General features: G+C 53.0%; 1 long non-coding RNA gene across 1 annotated transcript; it reads left to right on the forward strand.

Annotated features, from left to right (window-relative positions):
• Positions 1-5,301: 5,301 nt before the first annotated feature.
• Positions 5,302-9,391, forward strand: LOC132657009 (uncharacterized). Its single transcript, XR_009594852.1, has 3 exons — positions 5,302-5,427; positions 7,543-7,686; positions 9,064-9,391. It is a non-coding gene; the product is annotated as an uncharacterized LOC132657009 (long non-coding RNA).
• The last annotated feature ends 3,788 nt before the right edge of the window (positions 9,392-13,179 follow it).

Raw genomic sequence — 13,179 nt, forward strand, 5'->3', positions numbered from 1 at the left:
CCTTGAGCCTGTTGCTTTTCTTCACGTTTTCCCTTTTGGGTGCCTGGAGACAAGAAAAATATAGTGAGTTTAGTACTATTTCATCAGTGACTTAACAGACTCCTGTGCTGCTGCCTGAGCGGTCACTCACCACCTGGGAATGCATTCTGTGGTTCTGGTCTGGCTCCCAGATCTTCACATCCTCAGCAGGGCCCAGCTCCCACTTAGATGGTCATATGAGGCTCTAGGTGAGGCTGAAGCAAGTGTCCCCTTGCTGGTCTCCAACTCCAGATGTTTGGCCACACCCTATTACATAGCTGCCTCTGACAATGAAATTAGCAGAGTTTGGGTAGTGCAGAGAACCCCCTGAGTCCCGTAGGATGGCTGGGAGGGCTCATCAGCTGACTGAAGGCCTTGGAAGAAAAGGCCCGTGTTCTGGAGGAAGCAGGAATCTGCTAGTCCGTGGCTGTGGACCCAAACTCAATGTCATACACACACACACACACACACACACACACACACACACACACACACAGACACTCACACACGAGCTCTGAAATCCTAGCCCTTTGGCCTCTGTGAGGTCTGGCCAGGCTAATCCTAATGATTGTTTGCTTCTCAGGTACATGGAGGTCACACATCTGTGGCACTACCTGGCATTTGGGCAACTCATAATACATTTTAAAATGGCTTCCCCAGGAGCCGAGGGTAACCAAAAGACAGAGGGGAGCCTGTCCTGGGGCAACCCAGCCATCCCCGTTGTTCCTTCCAAGCTCTGAAAGCCTCAGTGAACTTTTGTTGGGCTCTTTCTGCAGCCCAGCTCCCAGAACAGAATCCACTGGTAACCCATCTACCCAGGACAGTTCTGGTATGGATGGGGGGTGGCCAGCAGGCACCTTCTTTTCCCCTGGCTTCCTGCAAGAGGGGGGCGTGGCCGGTTTCTAGTCAGGAAACCTTGCCTGTCTGTGGCTGGATGGAAGGCAGCTCTTCCTTCCTCTTTTAACTGGTTTCGGTCTATTCTCGGTGCAGTTCTCCAGAGAAAGATCAGAACACTCTGAACGGCCTGAGGGACTGGGAGCCCTTTCCTCTCAAAGGCCCCCCAAAGGCCCTGCTCCTCCTGCTCCTGGGTGGAACGTGGGGGCCTGGTTGGCGTGAGGATGGGTTTCCTGACCAGGCGGAGGGTGTGAGGGATGTGGGGGAGTGGAGTGGGTGTGGAGTGAATGGTGAATCAGTGTGTGTTGGGGGTATAGATGGACGTGAGACGTGGGGTGAAGAGCGGTGTGGGGGTTCAGGGTTTGGGGAGGTGAAGAGGCGTCTAGTGCTGGGTCTCTTGTGTCTGAGAGGGTTTGGCCAATGGGAAGATGATCCCAAAGAGCAGCATGGACCAAGAGGAGCGCTGAATAGGATGGGACTCTCAAGGACAACAGAGAAACACCAATAGGGCCGGGATAAGCTATGAAAAAGAAGAGGGCTGGCTTAGATAGGGCCTGCGGAAGGCTGTGGCTTTCTAGCTGGGTCCTGAGCTCTGAAGACACCAGAGCTTGTCTCCCCAGGCGCTGAGCCCCCAGAGCAGGGGAAAAGGGGACAGCTCCCTGAGAGGAAGCAGCACCTAAGCTCAGGAGCCGAGTCTTCCACTGTTTTCATCTAGGCCTAACTGAGCCCAAGGAACAACAGTAGCCAAACGGCTTTACAACATGTTCCTTACCTAAACAGCCAGTCCAGAGCACACACACGTGCACACACACACACACACCAGCAGCAGCAGCAGCAGCAGCAGCAGCAGCAGCAGCAGCAGCAGCAGCAGCAGCAGCAGCAGCAGCTTCTCAGGCTCTGCCCTGGCCCCTGCCACCTGCCTTGGAGTCTGGAGATAGCCCTGGAAACCACCCCACCTGCCCCCCTGATATTTCCATAGAAGCCACAAGTTCCGCTGGTGCTCACACTTGTCCTGGCTCCTCCCTCTGCTCCTTGTTTCAAATCCTCTCCTCCCAGGGTGTGGGCGGACACCCTCTGCTGAGCACAGGGGTTTTCTATGGCTTTGAGCTCTCAGTATCTGGGACTAACTCCAGCCCGTCCTTGTCTTAACTATACTTCAGATTTTCATCTGTGGGTCTGTCCTGATGTGGACTCGGAGGTCCCAGGGCCACAGCACTAGCTGGTGGAAGGGACCCTGGGGAAGAGGGAAGAGAGCAGTGAGACACCATGGGGAGTCTGGAGTCTGAATGAGGACATCAGGCCAGAGTGCTCGGAACCACCCCGGGGTGGGGGCGGGGGTGTGAGCAGGAGGAGCAGGTGGAACCGGGTAGCCTGCCCTTCATAAATCGGATGGTCACAGGATGAGCGAAAGGCCACAGGCAGGACACATCCTTACAAAGGCCAGCAGGGACTCACTCGGATGGCGCAGATGATGGAAAAGGAGGAGTGTGCTGACTGGAGCCAGACTCAATAGAAGCAGACACAGTGTATCCGCACTTCTGCAGCATCTCTCTGTTGGCGACCAGCCTATTTCACCCCATCCCCCGCCTCCGTGGGCTCAACACGGTTCCAGAGGTAGCTTGGCCAGAGTTTCTTTCTCACCACATTCTCCTGTTCTAGTAGGGAGCAGGCCCCCACCTCAGCGTGGCAAACAGGTGAGGAAGGATGAGGATCTCTTCTTGGAAGAGAGACAAATCATTGGTATGAACAGAACACCTTCCAGGACATGGGGTTGGGGTGTGGGCTAGAAAACCAACACCAGGAGGAAGAAGAGTCTGTGAGGAAGATCTTTAGGGCCCCCCATGACACCCACAGACCCTGTCGGTGGGGCTCTACCTACTGCTGAGCCTGGTAGCAGGAGACCCTATGTTTGCCTTGGCTCTGCTTCACTTGGGCATTAGCCCTGGCCAGCCTTGCTGTGTGGTACTCTCCTCATCCACATTCACTGATTGTAGGTAGAGTCTGAAGAAGCTGCTTAGGGTGTCCAGGCCCTGAGGGAGGACAGATGGCACAGGAGGGCTGAGGCCGGGGCATTCCTGCCCGTACCAGCTTGAAACCCTTCCTAAGTTTCCGGTAAGTGCTGCCTGTGGTCATGTGACACGTGGCAGGGATTTGTGGGGTAGCGCTGCTGCTCTTACAGGCATGGCCTCCTCACCTATGGCCCGCAGGTGGCTGTGACCAAGCTGGGCCTGGGACCTCTCTCCTCCCCAGGGTAGAGGCTGTGTGAGTATTCACTGTTGAGCCCTCAGCCCTGCCACACACAGGGGCTCCTCGGTCACAGGTCACATGTAGAATGAATGAATTCATGTCACCATCAACCTTCCACTTGACATTTGAGCAAGAATGCTGAGTTAGAGAAATGTATTCCTTAATTTAAAAAAAATTCTCTATTTTGTGTTTGCTCCATGGTGCATGTCTGGAGTTCAGAGGTCATCCTGCAGGACTTTTCATCCTGTGGGTTGCAGGGATCAAATTTAGGTGATAGTCTTAGCAACAAGCGCCCTTACCCACTGAGCCACCTCCAGGCCCCAGAAATGCGTTTCCTAAGGGTGAAACCGTCTGTGTGCCGTAGAATGGCGGTAGCAGCACTTAGCAGCTGCTTCCTGGTAGCTACTCATGCAATTGACTAATCTGAGAACTCTGGGATGAGCAAACGGTCTTCAGCAGAAACACTTGAGCTGTCGCCAGACAGCTCATCAGGGTCCACGAGTTCATCATCCGCGTAAGTGCTCACGGAAGAGCATCATGCAAGCTTTTCACAGAGAAGAGCTCGGGGATCCCCTTCCAGGCCAAGATCCACTTCAAATGCAGTCTGGAAAGGCCCACTTGGAGAAGCTGTCTGCTTGAGGAAGGTTATTCCCATGGACATCTCTGGGCCCAAGCACGCCCCTGGGTGAGACTCCTGCTGAGTCTCACTCCAAGTGGTGTGGTCGGACCTCTCTGAGAGTGAGCACCCTCCCAGCCTTCTCTGGCCCCACCTGCATCTCAGAAGTGTGTCATGGTGCTTCCTGTGTCTGTCTAAGTAAACTCGGGGTCTCTGAAGGCATCTATAATCACACCAGGGGAATGAGGACAGGTGGGTGATTCATCAAAGCAGTAAGCATTAGTATTTGGGAATGAGGTCTTACTATGTAGCCCAGGCTGGTGGTAAGCTTGAAGCCTCCCTGCCCCAGCTTTCTTAGTGCTGGGATGACGGGACTATTTCATTATGCCCAGTCTCTCTTTCTAGAGTCTGGATGGCTGCAGCTGATTGAGCCACCGGTGCTTTCTGCACTTGACAGTTGAAGCTCAGCGTTTCCGGAATCAAGCCCGTGTTCCTCCCCGAATCAGGATCATTCCGTTTGGCTTCCCGAAGGCAGTCTGCCCTGTTCTGCGCATCAGTGTTCACTGATGATGTTCACTGCAGCAGCCGCTTCGGAAGATGCCCAGCTGTCAAGCACTGAGTCCCTGAGAGGAGGCAGGGGCTGCCTGTGTGTGGTTAGCATGCTTACAGCAGCTGGAGAGCTGAAGGCACGCAGTCTCCAGGCTCTACAGCCCATTCGCCCCCTGGCTCTCATGCTTGTCTCTGGCCCCAAAGCCTGCACCACAGCGACTGCCTCCCTAGTCGGAGAAGCCCACAGTAAAGCAAAGACATGACAACCCCCCGAAGTCAGGGACTCTGGTGCCTCCGGCTGGCCTGCTGGCTCTCATGGGCCACCTCTTTGGGGGCAACTGGGTTTGCTGTCCTTGCTTACCGAGTGTCTTCACACTCTCCCATCCTTCCTCCATAGCGCATGCATCTGCCTTCAAATTGTCCCGTGCAGCTACGAGAGAGAGCGCTGTCAAGGTCACAGCTCACCCTCCCCTGGGCTGAGCGCTAGGTCAAGGTCAACCTTCTACTCGAGGTCTGAGCAAGAACGCTGAGTTATAGGAATGTATTCTTTTTTTTTTTTTTTTGGCTTCTTAACATGTGAATGTACTGTGCAAGCCCCAAGCTCCTCATCCTCTTCTGGAAATCCCTCTCTTCCTTCTCTATCTCTCCCTGAGGGCCCATTGAAACCTCGGTTTCACCATTAGCAACATTTGGAGCTGAACAACTTAAAGTAACCTCTGAAGTGGTTCCAGTTAACGTTGTTTTTTGTTTCACAATTTCATGCTCCCCGCTCTCCCCCCCCCCCGTAGGATCCGAAACCCACAGTTCAGATTGCGCATCTGAGCTTCAGCCTTGGGCCTGGGAGCTCATGCAGTGTTTGTCTTGGCTCCAGGGCTGACCCGGCCAGGAGCACAAGCTGGCAGACCAGAGAGGAAGCGAAGCCCAGTTTTGACTCTTGCCAAAGATGCGGTCAGCCAGCCTAGGGCTCCGGCAGCTCCCTCGGGGACCTCCAGCCACGCCGGCTGGTCCTAGTTAGCATCCCTAGGTCTTGGCTGCTGCCTTCTGTTCCTCTGCTCAAACACAACAGCAGTGACAGCTGGGGAGAGGCAACCTGGGCTGAGAAGGTAACAGATCTCCAACGCCACCCCCAACCCAAGCAGATGTCACAGCCATGTCCCAGGTCCGGCCCGGGCCATACGGTCACCCAAAGCAGGACTGATACGAGCCTGTCCCACTGTGGGGTCTGCCCTCCTAGGCTGTGCGCACCCAGGGCGCACATCTGACTGGTGCCCCGTCTCTGCTGAAGGAACCTAAGCCTGAGAGCCCACAGTGCAGGAGCCCGTGGGATGCAGCGTTTGGGGCTCTGAGACACTCTCAATCTTGAGAACAAGTTGTAGATACTGCACTTGGGCTGTGTTGTGACACCACTCATTCTGCACTTTAAAATCTTATCTATCTATCTATCTATCTATCTATCTATCTATCTATCTATCTATCTATCTATGAGACAGGACCTCTACTGGCTGTTTTGGAACTCACTATGTAGACCAGGCTGGCCTAGAGCTTATGGAGATTGGCCTACCTCTGCCTCCCAGCTGCTGGGGTTAAAGGCACATGCACCACCATGCTTGGCTTGTCCAGGTGCCTCTTGGATCCTGTGAGCGTCCGCAGGGTCCAGCCACCTTGCCATGAGGATACGTGCTGCAGTTTGCTCTCTGGATCCTTATTTGGGGGCCCCAGGGCGGCAGTGGCAGGGCCTTTCGGGTGAGTGTTGGATCAGAGTGCTGGGCGCTCTCAGTGAGTGTGTGGAGGATCTGTGGGGCTTCAGGGATGAGGCGGGGGATGAGCAGACGCATGTGAGTCCATCGTAAGTCCCTCACTGGGCACGCTCTAAGCCCCAGCAGTCTGCAGGATGATCTGAACCATGCATGCTTTGGCCAAGGCCTTCTACACAACATGGCGCTGAGGGAAAGGCCTGGAATCCAAGGGTGGGGCTCCAGCTTTGGCTTTTTTGGGGGCTGTGTGACTGTGCCTGACATGGCTGCCCTTGGGAGAATGGCCTGAAGAAGAACCCCTCTCGTCCTCATTAGGGCCCGTCAGCTTTCCTTTGACGGGTTTGCACTTGAAAGCAACTATCCCTCAAGGCAGGATCAACACCTGCCCAGCTCTTGGGTTCTGAAGATAAGTACCATGCTTTCCATACCAGCCTGCCTTACGCTTGGCTCATAAACGTCCCCACCATGAAGGTAAATTTGCTTGCAGGTGGTAAATGAATTCTTTCTTTGTTTCTTTCCTGTTTTGGAGACAGGGTCTCTCTATGTAGTCCTATCTATCCTCAAACTCACAGAGATCCACCTGCCTCTGCCTCCCAAGAGCTAGGATTAAAGGCGTGCACCACCTCATCTAGCTGTGGATTCTTCTAAGAGACAACAAAATAGGCCAAAGTTGCCCACTCTCCTCAAAGCAATATATGGCTGACGCTTCTCTGGCCAAATTGCCGAGTCCCAGGAGGGAGGGTGGGCACGCCAGAGGGTGAGGGTCTTCATGGCTATGCTGTCAGCTGCCTCTGACCTCATGTTCCATTTAGCTCAGCGTAGACTTGAATGCTCATGGGTAACACTTGTTGGTGTGCCCCACTGCAGGACGAGGGGTCAGGCCTGACCAAAGCCAGTCTGAGTTAAACCTGGGCAGTCATGCAGGCTACTGCTGCTTGCATCAGCCCTGTGCCTTCCACTTCTGTACCTGTCTCTCCTCCTCAGATAGAGTGCCAGTGGGGATGGGAGTGGCACAGCATGGCTCTTTCTGATCAAGGCCACCTGCCTTCTCTCTGTTCCACATTGTCACAGTCTCTTCACCTCAGAGAAGAGAAGAGGCATGCAAGGCTGAAAAGTCCCCCAAGTCCCAGCTGTGTGGGAGCCGCAGAGCCAAGCTCACAGTGAGGCTCTCTTGAGCCGAGCTGATGCTGTCATTGGTACCACACGCTTCTGTGTCTGGAGGGACAGTCATCTACAGACCCGTCTCTGCGACACTTTAGATCTCCTGGGGGAGCTTCCTCTCATGACTGGAGCTGTCTGTGTACCTGCCGGTCTGCCCCTGGCCTCTCTCTGGGTTTACCCTTGATGCTGGGAACTCCCCTTCTGGCAGAGCTGAGAGCTAGGGGGTGATCTTATCCTCCAGGATGGGACAAGCTGCAAGCCTGGCTACCCCCTCCCCAGGTCCCTTCTCCCTCTGTCCCTCAGCCTTTCAAGAATGCTGATAGCTACAGGACGACGTGGCTGTGAGACCACCTCATGGAAAGGTCCTCTTGGGAGCTGAGAGTGTCTTGCTCCATGGAGATCCAAGGTCTGGGGACAGATGCAGAAGAAGGTCCCAGCAGGTTCCTGGTAGGTGGGGCAGGGTGGGTGAGGCGTGGGGAGGATGGGGGCGAGTAGAGGTTGTCTGACTTGCCCTCTGCCTGCTGAGAGGCCATGACAATGTTCCCTTCAAGGGAGTTATGGTGTTCTGGCTGTAATCGGCCCGCTTTGGGTCCAGGAGTTGACTAGCTGACAAAAATCCTCTAGAAGTGAGGGGTCTGGGGAGGAGTGCAGGGTTGCTAAGCAGGCAATAGTCTAGAAACCCCCAAACTGGTGAGTGTGAGGTGACTCTTCATCTCTCCTAGCACCCCTCCTTTGCAGGCTGGAGAACTCCTGCTCAGTGGGTTTCTGCTGAGTTACTGGAAGATAAAACGAACCAATCCATTGCCCTCCTCAGAGGTGAGAAAATTTAAAACTACCTTTCATAGGTGGAGAGATGGCTTTTTAGAGCACTTATTGCTCATTCAGAGGACTTGGTTCCCAGCACCGTCAGGTGACTCAGCTAAAACTCCAGCTAAGGGGATCTGCTCTGCTTATTCTGGAATCTGAGGGCTCTTACACACGTAAAAACACATCCTCACATGCACACATATATAAAATAAATCTTTAAAAGAACCCTCCATTATTGTGAAACTTTTATACAGCATAAAACGATTGCTTAGCCAATCACTTAGTCCAACTATTTTCATTTTGTTGTGTATTTTCTGGCTTATAAGCATAATTCATTTCTATTATATTCATTCAATGCCTGTCACATTGGCCTGGGCACTCACTGATGCCATTCAGAGATTCTGTAGTAAGAACAAAGAAACCTCTTCAATGTTGGCACTTCATTTATTTATCTGTCTGTCCATCCATCCATCCATCCGTCTGTTTATATATTTTTTTGCCTTGGTACAAATTCTGGTGGATTTATCAAAGGAAAAGCTTTGCAGGACTGAGTCCAGTGTAAGACTACCAGATCACCAGGCTGCAGTGAGTTTGAACATTGGCTGCTCTGTACTGGCATGTGCCATAGGAATAATATCCACACCAAGTCAGGAAGACTTACTATAAAACTAGGAACATAAAACATCTCATTCACACTTTGTTAGAGTGTGAGGAAAAAGGAGAAGACGTAGTTCAAAGCGTACAAAGTTGCAGCCAGGTAGGATAAGCTGACTCAGCGCAGCCTTGGGCCTGGAGTTAATGATCCTGTAGACCGAAGACTCATGGGAGCGATCCTTAGTGATCTTATCACTCACAGGTAAAGGACAAGTGGGTTTGCCTGACACCAGCAGTCACTTTACTGCACAAATGAAGATGAAAATAAGCGAGTCAAGCATCAGGTTGTACCCTGAGGTATACACAGGAAAACAGGTTTGCACTTTTAATTACATTTATTTATTTATTTATTTATTCATTCAGTGAGCACGTGTGTGTGAGGATCAGCGCACAGCCGGCACGAGTCAGTTCTCCCTCCACTGTGTGAGTCTTAGGAAGAGGATTCAGGCAACTGTTGCTGCTGAACCATCTTACTGGCCGGGATCTTAGAAAGCTTTGAATTAAATGTGTGTCATTCTACAGACAGACTACACTGACAAAACTAAGTGACCAGACGCGATTTTAATTGGGAAGCCGGTTATAAGAGGACTGCCACAGGAAGCCATCTACTGGGTGTTTAAAACGTAGAGGGATAACGGGCTCCAGCTGAGCACACGCAGCGCACACACAGCATTAAACCACGAGTGAGAAGCGTGCCTGAATTGAGAGTATTCATCTTTTTTTCCCCGAGATCTGACCTGTGGTTCCTCTTGCTTCCTATTCCCTTTAGCATATGCCAACCCCAATGAGGGTCAGAGTCCGGCCAGGAAGTGTGGACCTAGTGGTTTGGTCTCTCCTGGTGAAGGAGGGGAGGGGTGAGCCACAGGCTGTACCGGCCACCTCCCAGGAACCTTGCTAAGAACCTAGAGTGGTGGTTCTCAGCCTGTGGGCTGGGACTCCTTTTGTGGACCAGATAGCCAGCATCTCAGATATTTATATCATATTTGTTAACAGCAGCAAAATCTCAGCCTTAAGCAGCAATGAAATAACTTTATGGTTTTGCGGGGGGGTGGTGTCACTGCAACCTGAGGGCCTGCATTACAGGGTCACAGTATCAGGAGGTTGAGAATCACTGTTCTAGAACATAGAACAGGGGCCAGCCAGGCAGGCTAATAACCCCCAGGGAGGAAGACATGATTTCTTTAGGCTTTATTCGGTGTTTATAAAGAGAAGGGCTTACTTTCAGATAGCCCCATCAATCACTCACCACCACTTTCATTTCATTTTTAAAACCTTACTTTGTTGACAGGCGTGGGCAGAGATAAAAATCCACAGCTTACCTGCTGTGGGAAAGCCTGTGGGTGCCACATCATGCCCTCACCAGCCCGCCCGCCCACCCGCCCGCCGGCCCGGTGTTGGGCTGAGCAGAGCAAGTTTGGCAAGGAAGCTGTGGACGAAGCGACTCTTCTTGTTCCGGCTCCTGGAGTCTCCAGGAAACAGAAAGCTTCCTGCTTCCTCCTCAGTTCTTTCTTTCTTTTCTTTTTATCATTTGTGTCCAGGTGGCCACCTGTTTTGACATCCCACTCTAGATAAAAACATGAAAAGGGATTCCGGGGTTCCTGTGGAAAGGCCCCTGAAACTTTGATTGCAGCATCTGAGGCGGGGGGGGGGGGGAAGGCATCAAGTAGGGAAGCAAAGAGCTGCAGAAGGATCTTCGGAACAAGGCTAAGCAGGGTGCTGCGGCTGGTTCCCCCTTCAACACCCACGGTCCTGCCGTGTCTAGACTCTTGGGGACAAGGACAACGAGAACTGCTCCTTCAACCTCACTATCCATCAGCTGCTCCTTCTAGTCCTGAGTATCTGCAGGCTCTTGTGGACATTACCTTTCTCAGCCCCCTCAGCCGGCAAAGAACAGAAGGGCAGAGGGGGTGCAGATGACCAGAGCCAGGGCCCACGGCCTCCTGCTCCACTTTTGCCATTCGGGCTGGTGGAGGGGAGGGGGGCCCTGGGAGCGGTGTCTGCAGCAACTGTGGGGTCTGAGCTCCTTACAGGGCTCTGCCACTTCTGGGATCCCGGGCTGTGGTGTTGGCCTGGGACCAGCTGCAGCAGGAGGCCCCCAACATCGGCCCTCTGCAGCATTGCCTCCTGGGCCGTTAGTGACTCTCTCTACTGACGTCCTCAGAGAAGACAGGCATCTTGAAACAGTGATCTGGGCCAGGCAGTCACAATGATGATGTACTCCTTGACATCATGGCCAAGGGCCCCAGAGGGCTGAAAGCCACAGACACTCAGCTGTGTCTCAGTCCGTGGGGAACTTCCTGCCCAGGGAACACGGCGTGGTGTCAGACCTACAGAACCCTGCCATGACCCTCTTCTCTGAGGGCGCACTGCTCATTCATTTATCCACTCTTCCACAAATGCTTGCTGAGGGCCTACTGTGGTGGCTGCTTTGTGTGTGGGGGGGGATGAGAAGCGGGTGACAAGCAGTGTGGTGAACTGAGGCTGGGTGTCTTGGGGATGGGACGGTCTTGGTGAGGTCGAAGGACTGACAGGAAGCTGTGTGCCAGGAGGGGGAAGGGCAGAGGGCAGCTCGGTGGGCTGAGCTGGGTGGCACAGGCCCATGCGGGCGTGAGCTGCTGCTGTTTAGGGCTTTAACCATGGGGTGAAGTCACTGGAGAGAGTTTTAAACAGAGGGACCGTAGCCTGATTTGCATATTAAAAAGATTGCCCAAGCTGCTGGGTGAAGACTGCCTTTTAAAAGCACAAAAATAGAAGTAGGAGGACCAGCTAGGGAGGACATCGCAGCGATCCAGGCAGGAAGTAATCACTGTTATTACCGCTTTCCCCAGAGGAGCTCACAGCGGGTAGGGACACTGTGCCTTCGTTTGCTATGAATCGGTTTGAAAGCTTTTTCTGCTGTCACGTCAACTGGAACCTTGGAGCTGCCCCGGGATGGCCCAGCGCTGGTTCTTGGGCTAAAATGAGTCTCCGTGACTTTGGTCCTAGGTAAAGAAGGTTAGACTCTGTTGGGAGCTGGGAGCCCGGGATAAGTCTCCTGACCTATTTGGGCTCTGTCCAGCACATCTTGAACCCCCAGGCAGAGTTTCCCAGGTCAGAAGGAGTGAGTGAAGTGGCCAAACTAGGTAGTCAAGGCCCAGAGTCCCACTGACCAGAGCCTGGGGGGCCTGGGAGGAGCCAGGGGGCCAGGTTCTCCTGGAACTACACCCATCTTTGGAGGACACCATAACTAAGAGGTGCTTTGGCTTCCAAGAGCCGAAAATCTAGTCAGAAACAAATGGAAGAGCTTCAGTGAGTAATGTGAGATAAAAGGCTCGCGTGCGCGCGCACACACACACACACTCACACACACACACACACAACTAACTTCAGGGGGAAGCTAAGGTCTTTTTCATGGGACTCATGAGCCTGAATACTATTTGGAAGGCCATGTTTTCACTTGGACCGTGATGGTCCCCTGGGGCAGTCACTGGCCTGCGAACAAGGTCACCCGCATCATTTGATCCACACTGCACTGAGGCAGCCCTTACCCAGTGCCCTGTTTCTGCCCAGCAAACCCCTCCATTCTCAGCAGCTAGCACAATGGCCGCTTTGTTGACCTCATGGGTTCATGTGCCTCAGGAATTTGGAAGGTCAGAGCAAGGATGGCTGGGCTCTGACTCAGCGTGCCTGAACCTCCCTTTTGAACTCCACTGGCTGGGTGCCAGGACCAGAGACCCTCTGATGCTGTGTGCCAGGCGGTTGACAGGGGAGATGCTGAAGCTGCTACTCAGTGTGTTGCTGTGGGGTCTCTCCAGGGCCCCTCACAGCATCACAGGGCTCCAGGAGGTCCTGCCCAACCACGCAAATCAGAGCTCCCGCTGCGACGGCTACAGAGCAGGCCGAAGCGCTGGCTTTTCTGTCCCACCCGGAGGCACCTGCCCCCTGGTCTCTGAGGCACAGCACCTCACAGCAAGCCCTGGTACATCAGGTGGGTTCCGAAGCCCTGCCACCACTGGAAGGGACATCAATGATCCCAGTGAAGTGAAAATCACTCTCATGAGAAGGTTTAACGAAACCAGGAAATAAAACTTGTGCTGGATAGTTTATAGCCGTACACCAAGGGCCGTGAAGATTTTCTTTTGATACAGAATGAATTTGAGCTCAGAACTATGCTATAGTATAATCAATAAAATGCTAGTATCTTAGCGCAGAGCACAGAAGTTCTTGCTATTACCTTGGGGAGGAGGCTGGGGTGGAGAAGAGGACTCAGCTCCTGAGTGTACAACATGAGTAAGGCTGTTGTGAGGACGAAGGAAAGACAGCAGTTGAGATGCCTAACCAAGGAAAACCACTGCAGAAGTTTTCCGGAAGGTTCTTTTTGATCAGGTTCTAGAGGAGGAAAAGAAAATATTTCCTTTACATGAATGCTGCTCTTAATTGAATCTCTGCTCATCAAGGCAAGCCTGTGGAGCCTTATGTTCGGAAGTACTTAGCGAGAAT

This window comes from Meriones unguiculatus, chromosome 10 (genome assembly GCF_030254825.1).
Source record: "Meriones unguiculatus strain TT.TT164.6M chromosome 10, Bangor_MerUng_6.1, whole genome shotgun sequence".
Taxonomy (NCBI): Eukaryota; Metazoa; Chordata; class Mammalia; order Rodentia; family Muridae; genus Meriones; species Meriones unguiculatus.